A 13,347-nucleotide genomic window follows, 5' to 3' on the forward strand; every position below is an offset into this window, starting at 1 on the left:
AGAATGGGGCAAACTATCTTATGAGAGCATGCACCAATCTTAAAAGCAAAGTTTTCTTCTTATGGAGCTCCTTCTTTCACACCTTAAATTCTGGAGTTGTCTGTAATCATGACTTCCTGCTATTATTGTCTGGAATATTAGTTGAAGCCAGTCAACACTTTAGGGACAGCAAGGCATGGGAGGTGTTCTAGTTGGCTAGCTGGAATGCAACACACCAGAGACGGATTGGCTTTTTATAAAAGGGGATTTATTTTGTTGGTTCTTCAGAGGAAAGGCAGCTAACTTTCCACTGAGGTTCTTTCTTACGTGGAAGGCACAGGATGGTCTCTGCTGGTCTTCTCTCCAGGCCCCTGGGTTCCAACAACTTTCCCCGGGGTGATTTCTTTCTCCATCTCCAAGGGCCCGGGCTGAGCCGCAAGTGCTGAGATGAGGGATGCCAAGCTGCTAGACTGTGCTACATTGCGTTCTCTCATTTAAGCACAAGCCAATTAAGTTAAACGTCACTCATTGCAGTAGACACGCCTCCTAGCCGACTGCAGATGTAATTAGCAACAGATGAGATGCACCTACCATTGGCTCATGTCCACAGCAACAGAACTAGGTGCTTTCACCTGGCCAAGTTGACAACTGAATCTAACTACCACAGGGGGAAATGCAGTGAAGGAGGTACAGAGAGAGGAGATGATATAATAAGCACTTGTGTTGGGGCAGAAGCACATGGGATGAGTGAGCATGATGGATAAAGTTACAGAGAAAAGTATAGGAAACAGCAGTAACTGGCCACAATAGATAGAAAATCAGAGATGGAGGTGATTCAGAGAGAGACAAAAAACAGACAGAAAAGTGACAGAGAAAGAGGGAATAGAGAGATGCACAGAGAGACACAGAATGACACAGAAGCAAAAACTGTATGTGTACCAGTAGTGGTCTAGTTCCAAATCTGTTACTCTCACAAACCCTGTGTTTCATTCCTATCCTTGAGTGTGTTGAGTTGCCCTTTAAATTCTAACACATACACCTTTATGTGTAAATTCACTACAGTGGGTTTTGTTATGTAAAACAATACTAATTAATACACCTAATTCTTAAAGGGAAACTTTAAAAGGTATTTCCCTTAGTGTTGATAAGGAAATGTTTATTTTCTCATTAGATAGATGTTTATAATTGAAAATTTTCATGAAAAATATGGATATGCTAGATTAGATTATGGCTCAAAGAAAACAAATATTTATCTAGGTCACTGGAGGGTGAATATATTGTAAATAGGATCTCTTGAAGATGTTATTTTTAGTTAAGGTGTGGAAAAATTAAGGGTGGGCCATAATCCGTATAATTAGATGACTTATAAAGAGTAGAATTCAGAAGGTAAAAATTAGAAAAACTACAGGAAGCAGCTGAAAGTAAGTGGAGACCAGAAGATTAGAAGAAGGAGAAGACATCACCATGTGACTGGAGGCAGAGATACAAGGTAAGGCAACTCTAGGGTGTATGGGCCTCAGGCAAATATTTTTATGTGTTACATATATGTCTAAAACTTTTGAGCTTCCCCAAATCAGGAAGCAACTCCATGAAAAAAATCCTACTCTGGGCAATAATGAGTATTTGTTCAATAGACCACTCTTATTTTCCTAGGCTTTGCAAGTAACTGCTATAAAATGGGTAACATCAAAATGGGAATTTAATTTTTCATGGTTTTGAGGCTAGCTTAAAATCCAAATCAAGGTTTGGATTTTGATTTCTTCCCCTAGACTGGTGTTCTAGGGCAGGCTGCTGGAGACCTGAATTCCGTGGATATCTTTTCACATTGCAATGTATATGGCAGCCTCTCCTGGCCTCTTCACTCCCTTACAGATTCTGGTGAATTCAAACATTTGGTTTCCTAGACTTTATCTCTATCTGTATTTAATTCTGCATATAAAAGACTCCAGTAATAAGATTAAGACTGATTTATTGAAATAACCTCATCAAAATATCCTACTTAAAAATGGATTCACATCCACAAGCCAGGAATGCCATTTAGGGCAAATGTTTTCCTGGGATACAAACAGCCCCAAACCAGCACATCTTCCCTTCTGGAACCATGGCCCAGTCAAATTGTCCTGGTTCTCCCCACTGTTATGAGTCTTAGAGTACTTTGGATCTGATTGATCCCACATGTGTGCAGATGTGGTTATTGCCCAACAGATCTCAAGCTATTGTTCTCTTGAAAGTGAGCCTTTTTATTTTTTGCATGGCAGGCACCAGAATCAAACCCAGGTCTCTAGCATGACTGGCAATAAGTCTTCCATTGCAACACCATCCTCTGCCCCAAATCCCAAGTCCTTGAGGTTGACTAAGAACAATGCCAGGAAGACACTTAAGAGAAAGGCATGAGTCCCCTGATGGGCAGGAAACCTCACCTGCCTATAATTGCTACTAGATTTGTTGGGAAAATTAAAGGAAGTAGTTTGTTAAAAGCAGGCAGATAATTTTCACAGTTGCTAAAAAGCTCTCCAAATGAGAGTTGATGTTATTACCAATAGTAATAATGTGCAGACTTTTGAAGATGGATAGGAATTTCCATGGGAATTGACTAGTGGGTGCTAGAAGCCATGGGTTGGTGAACTCAGAGATTATAATCTGGTTAAAATAACTCTTTAGATGGCTGTGTAAGCCCAGGAGTGTGGGACACATTTCCATTCCCCTAGGTGTAAGGGAAGTAGGAGCACATGTGCAGCTAAGAACCAGAAGCAAGAAATGCAGGGAGATTCTGGGATATCATTGGCAAGTCCCTCCCCAAACTGAAGCTGAATGATAAATTGAAGAGCTTTTGTGCAAATTAAATTGAAGAGAACAGTCTTGCATGACTTTACTGAAGGGAAATGGGACATCAGAATAGAAGAAAATAGCACTCCCTGGAGTCCAGTGGTCAGCACCTAGAGACAAACCACAGGTATATTGAGGACATGGACTGTATCCACAGAGCAGAACCCCCCAGGAGAAATATTTCTTGCAGCCAGGCTCCTCAATCTATTTGATGCTTTCATGGTTTTGTGCACTCAAATGGTGATGGGAGACTTGAGGCTGTGTGGCTAATTTTAAAACAGCATTCTGTGTGTGCTTGTGAACCCTGAAGTGGATTGATTAAATTACATTACTAAGATTAAAACTTGGGAAGGAAAAATCTGAAACAGTTCATTTTAACTAATGGCTTCAAATAGGTAAATGTCTCTGTTCAAGCAATTAGGCAGATGTAGTGATGAGAAACAGCCAAATGCCATAGCTCTATCATAACAGCTAAGGTTATGGCACCTATTTGGGTGGGAAAAGCTCATGGGAAATGAGCTCTGTACCATAGTTCTCCTGCCTTGTATCCTTTTAACACCAACAGCCTCCTCCTTGGCTTTTCCTTGTTCACCGAGAATGAGGTGAGCCCTGAAGTCATAGCAGAAAGCAAGTTCACAGACATTGAGACCTCTCTCTTTTTCCTCAGTAGAGGTATGATCTATATAAAAGGTGGTGACCTTTGCAATTCCTGCAGGAATTCCCCCACACTGCTTCTCACAAGGAAAGACTTTAAAATATGACACCATTTTTCCTTTGTTTTCTCATTTGAATAGAACTTCACAAGGAACTTGAAAAGTACAGAAAACTACAAGAAAAAAATTTCCCACTGTCGCATACCTCTGATATTCCAATTACCAGTTCAGTATGTGATAGGTTGAATTTTTAAATATTCCATTAACAGCTGACATCAGGACATAAAAACAACATTAAATGCTTGTTTGTTGTCTCAAAGCAGTTTTGAAGTAAATAGTTTATCCACAAAGACACAGAATGAAAACATTTTCTCTAGGCAATGCATACAGGACATATTCTAAACTGTTGTCAATGTATTTTACTCAAAACAATCCTGCAATATGTATCCTGTAATGCCAGAGGTGGGAACTGAACTTATTCCCTTCTAGAAGCATCTCTTAAGTTAAGAACTGAACCTGGGGGAGGTATTCATAAGTGAGAATGTTCATCATTAGTGGGAAAAGCCAAAACACCATTCCCAGGGGAAGAACCCAAAGAACCATGCTGGCTGGGATGGGGTGGGGTGGTAGAGTGTCTTTTCACCCTGTGATAACCCCTGTTCTCTTCAGTAAGTGGGATGGTTTCCAGGCAACCCAATGCTAGCCTAGTTTATGTGGATTTTGATGCAGAAAATAAAGTTTTTCTCTTGGCATGGTGCTTCTTAGCTGTCTGTGGAGGGTTCTGCATGTCAGTTCTTCCCAGATTTGTTTTCTGCATTCTGCATCACTTTTGGAAACTCTGTTTTTTGGCTTTCATCTAATAATCTTGAATATAAGGAAAGATTGAAAAATAAGCTACAGAAAGCATCCCCTTCCATAGATACTAAATAGCTTAGACTTAAAACTTGAAAATGTACTAAATAAATTGCCTCTGTAAGCATTTACCTCTGTTGCAAGTCACAAGTTTCCCTGGTTTGCTCAAACAGCTCTGTCTCTAAAGTGCATCCTCTGAGCTATGGGAGGAAATATGTTTAGTCCTGGTAGGAGGAAGGAAAGCAAGGAAATACTTACCCAGTTGTCATGAGCCTTCTTATGAAGAATATTCTAAAAAGACAAAACATCAAGAAACATATGTTTAGGGATACTGAGCCTCATTGTAGTCATCTGCATTAGGTGCTGAGTAATTCTGCTACTTACAGGCTTGGGGAGGCTACCTGAAGTCTGAACCAGTACTCTGCCTGCAGCAGTTTTTCTTCCATTTTTTCCATTCTTTGCCTATGAATCACAATTGCTTTCCTCAGATAATGTACAATACTCAATACAAATATAAATAATATACACATTTCCCATTACCTTAATAATCAAACACTGAGACTTTACCCATAAATTTCACATGATTACAAGAGTACAGTAGGATCAAATGTATTTTGACCTAACTTTCTTACTTAACATTTAATGTGCACATTATGATTTGATATGCTATAATGTTTTTAATTGCTCTGACTCTGTCTCTGAGATGTTCTGCTGTTGTCTTCCATTAAATCTTTTTTCTTCTTTTCATTATTTCCTTAACATACTTCTTAACGTGATATCAATTGGGCCTATGAAAATGCACTATATTTTTTATGGGCTCATGATTCATAAAACACCAAAATACTTTCTCAAGAATTTTTGACAATTTACACCATAATAAAGAAATATTATTAAGAACAAACTTTTTGATGTTTGAACATCACTGGAGATCAGAATGGTTTAGTTATTAAACATTTTTTAAACTTATTTTATATCATAAAAATTCTCAATATATATGTACTCCCATCATTTACTTATGTTATTGTGAAAATGATGTGTAAATATGCACAGAAGATTAACAAAAACCCAACAGGTGTTCTATGAGCCCCTGGTGCTCAATAGCTGAACTCGTATTTTTGTACATCTTCTGCAGCCAAATTTGCCTTGTGCTCTGCAGATAAGATCTGCCACTTAATTTTTTGCTGCTCTTGTACTTTTAGTTCCAGCTTTCTGACATGAGGAATAAATATATGGCATTGCTAACTACCTATGGGAAGTTCTGCTTTTCTTCCCTCCCAGTAGTCTTAGCACATGATTCAAATATTCTGTCCTACCTTGCATATACTTCCATGAATTTGCAAACACAATCATAGTAGAGAATCAAGTATTCTGTTGAGAGATAAAGAAAAAGCAGAACTCTGGGTTCATGGGTAATTTCTCTGCAATATTGAAATTCTCCTTATAACTCTCTTCTATTAATTTTTACACATAATGAGAAAATTTAAATGGCACATATGAAGCACTTTATGTGCCTTTGTGGAATAAATCTCTTAGGTGAAAGACTATTTTATTCCAATGAAGAGAACCAGAACTGATCAACTCATCAGAAACTGGCCCATGAGGATAACTTGGCTGACTCCTCTGATTTACCCAAGGGAAGACCTATTTGTTAGTCCAGGGAAGTGACTATGACACTCATGGATAGACAAAGACACTTAAGGTTATGTCATCTGTGAAACTCTCAATTGACCACTGGAGGGACCACAGCCCAGATATGGGGTTCCTGTTGCCTAACTCAATTTCATGGGGTAAGACAAAAGAAATCTTAGTACTGGCAACATCTAGTGAATTAAAATGTGATCTGAAGCGACCCCAATCAGATTCTTATCTCTTGGAAATAAATTTTGCTGGAAAACCTTTGAGTTCAGTGTTGATCTACTTTAAGAAGTCTGCAATCATTGATACTAAAGGCAACAAAAGGCAATATTTTAAAGTTTATTGTTTTGCATTTTATTCATGTGTCTGATTCAAAAGAGATTCATCTCAGCATGTGATATTCCATGGATCAGGATTAAAATAAAGAATTCCATGAATCAGGGACAAAATACCCAAAAGAGAAAGTAAGCCCTGTGCATTCATTTCTAGCTACCTGGTCAATACTCCTGAAAATGTTCTCTTCAGTGACTACCAGGGAGTCAGACCCCTGTAAAGTCATGAGAATACAAGGAGGCCTGCTCATGGCCCCTGCCATAAAGTAGTACACAGGCTTAAACATGCTATGTACCAATGACAACAAATCAAGTCTAGCCTTGGTCTTGAGAGGTCAGAACACAAAACCTCATTTTTATTATCTTGCATTTTGATCTGAGCATGTTTGTGTGTGTTTCTTACATCTTAAGAGGGGAGCAGAGATGATCAGTCTCTTATCAGATGTTTCTGGTGCTGCCTCAGGTTTCTTTGGCTCAGGGTTCCTGGTGGGACGTGATAAGCATCAGTCTGGAGAAAACCGTGCTTATTCCTCTTGGCATTCTTCTCAGCTCTGTCTCCTTTCATCCAGCAGGAGCGATTGAGGAGTCCCCCATGCCCCTGGCAGGATGGCCATGCCACATCACACCAGGCCGACCTGATGGGCGCTCTTCTTGTCTGCCTAGTGGCCTCCCTTGCTGGGGCACCCCCTGCGTGCCTCCTGCCGCCTTCACCCACAATCCCCCCATCACACCACCCCCACAGCCTGGCGGTCTTCCTTTTCTGACCCCTCTTGCTGCAGCACCTTCACCTCTATGAACGTTTCATGGGCCGTGCCAGTCATATTCACAGGAGGCGAGCCGGACGGGCTTTACTGACATAAGCTTATCGGTCCTCTTGTACCCACGAACATGGATGGACATGGGTGATCTCCCGGCTGTGTTGCAGGTGTCACTCCACTCTACCTGACACTGAAGGGCCAGCTCTCTGCTTTACTTGACACGGGTTTCACCTTCCTGGGGGCTACCGAGTTGTTTGCCTTCTGTCATTGCAGCGACTGACTGATCTCATCAGTTTGCTGGCTTTAGACCTGGCGCCTCACTCTTTCTTATCAGACCCACTTGGTTTTAGTTTCACTTTCTCCACTTGGAGAAATAGGAGATAACTCTTGCCCCCTCTGCATCGACTGCACACCCTCCCCCTCCTCTTAACCTGTCACCAATCCCATGGATGATCTGGAAATCCAGTGAACACCCCTGCCCATGTGGTCTCAGTCTGGTCCACCAGCTCATCACTCTGACCCTTGGTACAATGAGCCAGCAGGCTGCTCTGTCTGTGCACTCTGATTGCATCTTTCCAGACATATAAAATGGAAGAATGAGGGACTCCCCTGCCTGGTGCCAGGGATTGGTGTCTCCTTGATGCTGATACCTGTGTCTCATGAGTCCCACATCGGGATTCCCTGTTGGCTTTCTTGCCCTGGCCGAAGGTTTCTGGGTCCATTTGGGTGTCTTTGCAGCTTTGCCCAATGTTCAGGAAATATTTTCTATGATGGAGTCCAGGCCCTGAACTCGAGCCATGGGACCCCAAGGCCACCCCCACTCCCAACCCCAACACCAGTCCCAGAAAAAAATGTCCCAAGCCCACTTCAGGGATCAGGTATGGATCACACCGATGAGGCTATTTCCTGGGATGGCGGTGGTGGTGGGTTGTGGGTGGCCGGCGAGAAGCCTTGGTGCCAGCTGACTGAGTTCTGTCCCACCTGGCCCAAGTGACTTGTGCTTGGAAGTGGATGAGGGACAAAGCATGGGGCCTGAGTGTATGGTGGTGTGACCTTGGCAGCCTGAGACTCACATCTATCCTGTTTCACCCTTGCTGGTTGTCAGGTGCCACCTGGTAGCCACTTTTATATAATTTTCTCTGACACTCTTGTGAAACAGGCATGGGAGGTGATCCAACCACTGTGATGATAACACTGTTCCAGGACACTGGCAGCATTTGGCAGCTTTTTCCAGGCAACGACTAGACAATGGCAGTGAATTCATGACCTGGAGGTTGATCCTGTGAACTTACAGACAGGTGACTGTCACAGCTCTGCCTGGTGGCTTGTCGTGGGTGCCTGGGCGGGTTGGCCAGCAAACACCAGTTTTCACCCCCACCACTGCAACCAGTCCATGCCTCCAACCACAGGCACCAATGCAGGCCATCATGGGTGACATGGAGAGATCATGTTATGTTTGCTCGGCATCCCGCCTGTGTCCCTGTTGGCGGAGGACCTCCACCAAAGCAGTCCCAAGTCCCACTCTGGAGGTGTGGACAGGCCCCTGCAGCCTGGCAAGGATGCTTCATTCCCGGCTTTGGGAATGAAGAGAGAGAGCCTCCTGAGAACTGTCTCTAGTTCATTTCCAGAGGTGGGGACCTGCCCCTACTGCCTGGGCGAAGCCCAACATGGATGCATCAGTGCCAGCTTTGGTATCGCACAAGTCTGGGCCATTGGGAGGGCCTCCTGAGAAATATCCCATCCTATTCCAGTGGAACGGACCAGCCCGGGATGCCCAGAGGTCACTGTGGAGGCTGACTGACCCAGTGCCAGCCCCACCTTGATTCAGTCCTTTCCGTTCCCAGCCATGCATCCTCCGTGTGGAGTGAGATGGGGTTGGCTGTCTGGTGGAACTGGATCCCTCCCCATGCTGCCTGAGAGCACAGTGGGGCGTCCCCCCTGTGGGATATTTTGGGAACATCACGTTAAGATTTTCAAGCCTCCCTACACCAGAGATGGGAGCCATATTCCTGCCCATGCACATAGTTGTAGAGGGCCTGCCTGGATCACCGCCACCACCCTTACCTTTCCCTCAATCTGGCACACCCTTCACCTGTGATATCTTTGTTGACAACATGGCCCCAGGGCAGGGAGCTCTGGGTGACATGGCTATGGGAATGCCATTTGGGCTGGTGGGTGGTGTGGTGGTTCTGAGGTCAGTGTGGCCAGGAGGCCACTCCCCTGTTTCTGGTCACTGTCCATTTGTCACCCAAAAATGGACATTTTGCATGAGGAGATTAATGCTGACACGTTCTCCCTCATAGTACCTGCAGATGGGAGGAGCACAGTTGAGACTGGATGTCACGTGGAGTTGGACCCTGATGGCCTATCACCTGATCCATTCCTGCTTTTGAGCTGATGGCCTGGGTCCCATGAGCCAGCTCTTGTGTGCTGTCTGAGTTCTCCAATGGCACTCACGCGACTTCCTGTCTCTGGCACCCAAGGGTGGTGGGATTTGGGAGCTAGCATTGGGAGAAGTTAATCCTGTGTGCTCACCAACACAGGCACTCAGTGCAGCTGTGACAACATAGACCCCTGCTCCTGAGAGCTCCTGTCGCATGTGAGGAATTTATCCTGGAGCTGTTGGCTGCCCTTTACTTGTGCTGTGGCACATCCCTTGAGGCTGAAGCAGGCCCCTCTGATTGCTGACCTCACCAGGGCCTGCCAGGCACCTGGTTGTCACATGATCGATGCAGTGGCATCGTGCTCTTCCAGGCCTAAGCCACTCCAGGTGAGGGAATGGTGTTCATGGTGAATGGGACCCACTCTCCTCCCTCTCTCTCTGTGGGTCTTTTGTCTCTTCTCTGACTGCTTGTTGTTACAAGGGAGGCAGAGGTGTGAATCCAGACCACCCCTGCTTCTGTGTCCACCTCTTTGCAGCACCGGTCACAGTTGGGATCTTCTGATGTGAAGGGTCATCCCTTGCTTTGCTACTCCTGGCTCTGTTTTGTGCTGGGCTCCTCCCCACAGTGGGGAGGGGCCGTTCCACCGCCACAGTGCATGCTTGCGCCTCACCGGCTCCTTGTGGTGCCCATGGAGTGCTCCAGGTTGTCTGTCAGGTGCCCGTGGCTGAGTGGCAGCATTGTTTCCCGCTCCCAAAGTCCCCCTCTGGCTGCCACTGTGAGTGCTCTGGTACATGCCAGAGGGTTGGGGGAGTCGAGGTGGTAAGTGAGGAGCAGTCCTTTGTGGAGGGAGGATACCCCATGTGTGCACTCTGGTCAGAGCGCTGGGGCCAGCTTTGGCCATCCCCTGCATGGGCCCTCCTCCCACTTCTCACCAAAGCTTGGAAGAGAGTGGGCTGCCAGCGCCCCTCCTGGCTATCTGTGCCCATTGGTCTCACCAGGAACCTTAGCTTTGGGTGTTTCCCATGACTACGCGAAGGCAACCGGGGTTTGTGTGGTACCCATGGGTGTGTGGAGGCCACGCCCTCGGGGCATCCTCTGGTGATCCTTCAAGCCCATGAGGTGTTGTGTTGAGCACCAAGATGTGTGCCTCTCCCCAGGGCCCTGGGTGCTACCAGAATCTGTGCTCTCTCGCCTGCAGGAGAGTGTTTTCCTCAAGCTTTTTGCAGTGCAGGGGAAAGGCTGACAGGCAGGCATAGGAGGCCGACCAAGAGGTGGACAGGAGGGACTTTTGGGCACTGGTAGGCGGGCAGCAGGTTCCTGGTCCCTGGCCATGAGTGCTCGGGATGTGAGCGTTTCCTGCCTTGCCTATACTGCAGACTCCCCCTTAACCCCCTGCCTGGTGGGTGTGTCTGCGCACCTTGTGGAGCACAGTTGGAGTTGATTGGTGGGGGTGGGCGGCCCCGCCCTCAGTGAGAAAGGCCTTCTCTAGCAATCCACGAGGGTGCCTTGGGGTACCGGACCCTCAAGGTGCCCTTTACTTGTGCCATGTAAAGGGTACCTTGTACCGCCCTTCCTCCGCATGTGTAAGCCACCAAATGCAGCTACCCATCACATGTGTGCATAGGCAGAGCCCTCCTCTTTTTGCAGGAGGCGTCTGATTGCCCTGAGGTGGGGCCGAGTGCTGCTCATCACATATTATGGCCCATAACTCCACTCTTCGAATCAAGGGATGGTCCCAACGGGCTGGGTCAGAGTCCAGTGTTGGGGGTTTGCAAGTGCATGCATGTGCCCCAGGTGAAGAAGGGGGGCCCCGACAAACACTCCTTCAGTGTGAGTGGCTCTCTGGCCCAGCTCCTGGCCCCAACCGTAGCTGGTGATGTTATTGCGGGCACAGATCAGGTCACTTCACCCTGGAGGGTTCCTGGTGGTCTTGTGGACATGGCAGGGGGAGACCAGTGTCGAATAGAGCCCCAAGATGGTGGGGCAAGGCTATGGGTTGTAGGAGGGGCATCCAAGGCCAGTCAGTGTTCCAGGCACTGCAGCACCATCCAATGTGACAGTGAGGCCATGCATGTGTTTTCCTGCTGCATACCACAGCTTCTTCGGTTCCAACCAGTGGGTCCATGTCCCTGCCCTTGCTGTTCCTCACCTCTTGCCTCTCCACACGCAGGCCTTGCATTCTCCTCCTATGGGGTCCAATGACCTGAGCTCAGCTCCCCAGAGACCTAAGGCAGCCACGTCATGGTGAGCTTCCCTCTAGTCCACATGAACCCTCACGGACCCAGGATGGACCATGGGCCATGGGCCTTCATGAATTGGGTAGGTTGGCAGTCTTCATGGTGAGATGACCATGTTGGTGAGGTGACATAGAGTTCCACTCCAGAGGTGTGTAGGATAGGAAGATGAAAATTGGCATCCAATGTCACAGAGAACCGACCTTGGGCCTTGGGGACACGGGGCAGTGAGGGTGTGTGTCTGTATGCCTGGAGGTCCGTATGCATAGATATTTGTTGGGGTCTCCTAAACAGTGGCTCTTGGCCTTTCTAAGATGTGCCCTATGCATACGGCACTCCTCATTGCCTGCTGAGTCCCTTGAAAGTCCCATTAGAATCGAGGGGTGCCCAGCCGAATATCACTCTCTGGGCAATATGTGGCCACCATTATGTGAAGGCCAAACTAAGAATATGGTCATGCCAGGGGAGTATCCGTCACGGGATGACAACATAATTGGGGGCCTGGAAACCGGAGAGCATAGAAAGCAACCACCTTAATATCGGTGTTCGATCACCACACCCCGCACCTCACTGTGGTCCCACAGACAGTGCCCACTGTGGATGGTGGTGGCGACATGTTGCAGCTGACCCGCAGGTGCCGACCGGCAAGATAAAGGGTTGATGAGTGATAGGATACACTCTGGCATCATGATGAAGAGTATGCAAATATGTGATGGCATTGTGAATTACTGATTGTATATATAGAGAAAAGAGTCATCAAAACTTAATGTTTGCATTTATCTGCTGTTTCCTGGTATTAAAAAACTAATACTGAAAAATTAAAGAAGAAATAAAAACACATGGGAAAAGCCCCTGCATCACAAAGGTCTATGGCAGTCAGCTGGGGGATGGGGCTGTGGGAGGGGTTGCTAAGAAGGAGGCCCCACCCTCAGCACAGCCCCTGCTGCAGCCACTACCACTGCCACCACCACCAGGGGCCTGGCAGCAACTGCAGATCAGAAAACACCAGGGAGTTTATGCTGCTCCAGCGATCCAATGCGTGGAGGCTTCTGGCAGGCAGAGACCAATCGGCATAGCGAGCATGAAGGCATCGATCTTCACCGCCAGGAAACGATGCCAGCGGACATCCTGAGGGACAACCAACAGCCAGAGTGCAAACGACTCACCAACCCCTGGGGCGCTGACTGGACTTTCCTGTCAGAGCTGAGGGCAGAAGAACCACGAGGTCTCCCTGACTCCTGAGAGGATTGCAGGCACCCCAGAAAAGTCAGGGGTGTTGTGCGAAGGGCTGCCTGGTGTCCTGCCTGGTGCAAAAGTTCCAGTTTCAGGAGTCAGTTTCCTGTGAAGCTGTTTCCCAGATCACAGGCTGGAACCTAGCCCCGAATGCTGCTGCGGCCAGCCCCAGGGGCCAAGTGGCTGAGCAGCCGAGCAGCCGAGCAGCTGGGGTCACTGGCAGTTTGGGAGTGATGGTGGGGAGAAGCTGTCCCCAGGCAGTGGTGTGTCCATGGGGTGTGAGGGGTGGGTTGCACAGTAGGGTTGGCATGGCAGGGGGCAGTGTCAGAGTGCTGGAACGGACCCCAGAGTGTGGGGTGGCAGGCAGGGTGGCAAGGGGAAGCATCATAAGTGCACCCGAGGTGGTGGGGTGTGGGAAGCAGGATGACCAAGGATGACACTGGCACAGGGTTGGTGGCCAG

The 13,347-nt window shown here is 47.2% G+C and overlaps 1 pseudogene; it reads right to left on the minus strand.

Moving 5' to 3' along the window:
- Positions 1 to 9,634, minus strand: part of LOC143680400 (ATP-dependent RNA helicase DDX50-like) — a 28,078-nt pseudogene extending 18,444 nt beyond the window's left edge.
- Between the last annotated feature and the right edge of the window lie 3,713 nt (positions 9,635 to 13,347).

Source organism: Tamandua tetradactyla, chromosome 4 (assembly GCF_023851605.1).
Source record: "Tamandua tetradactyla isolate mTamTet1 chromosome 4, mTamTet1.pri, whole genome shotgun sequence".
Lineage (NCBI taxonomy): Eukaryota > Metazoa > Chordata > Mammalia > Pilosa > Myrmecophagidae > Tamandua > Tamandua tetradactyla.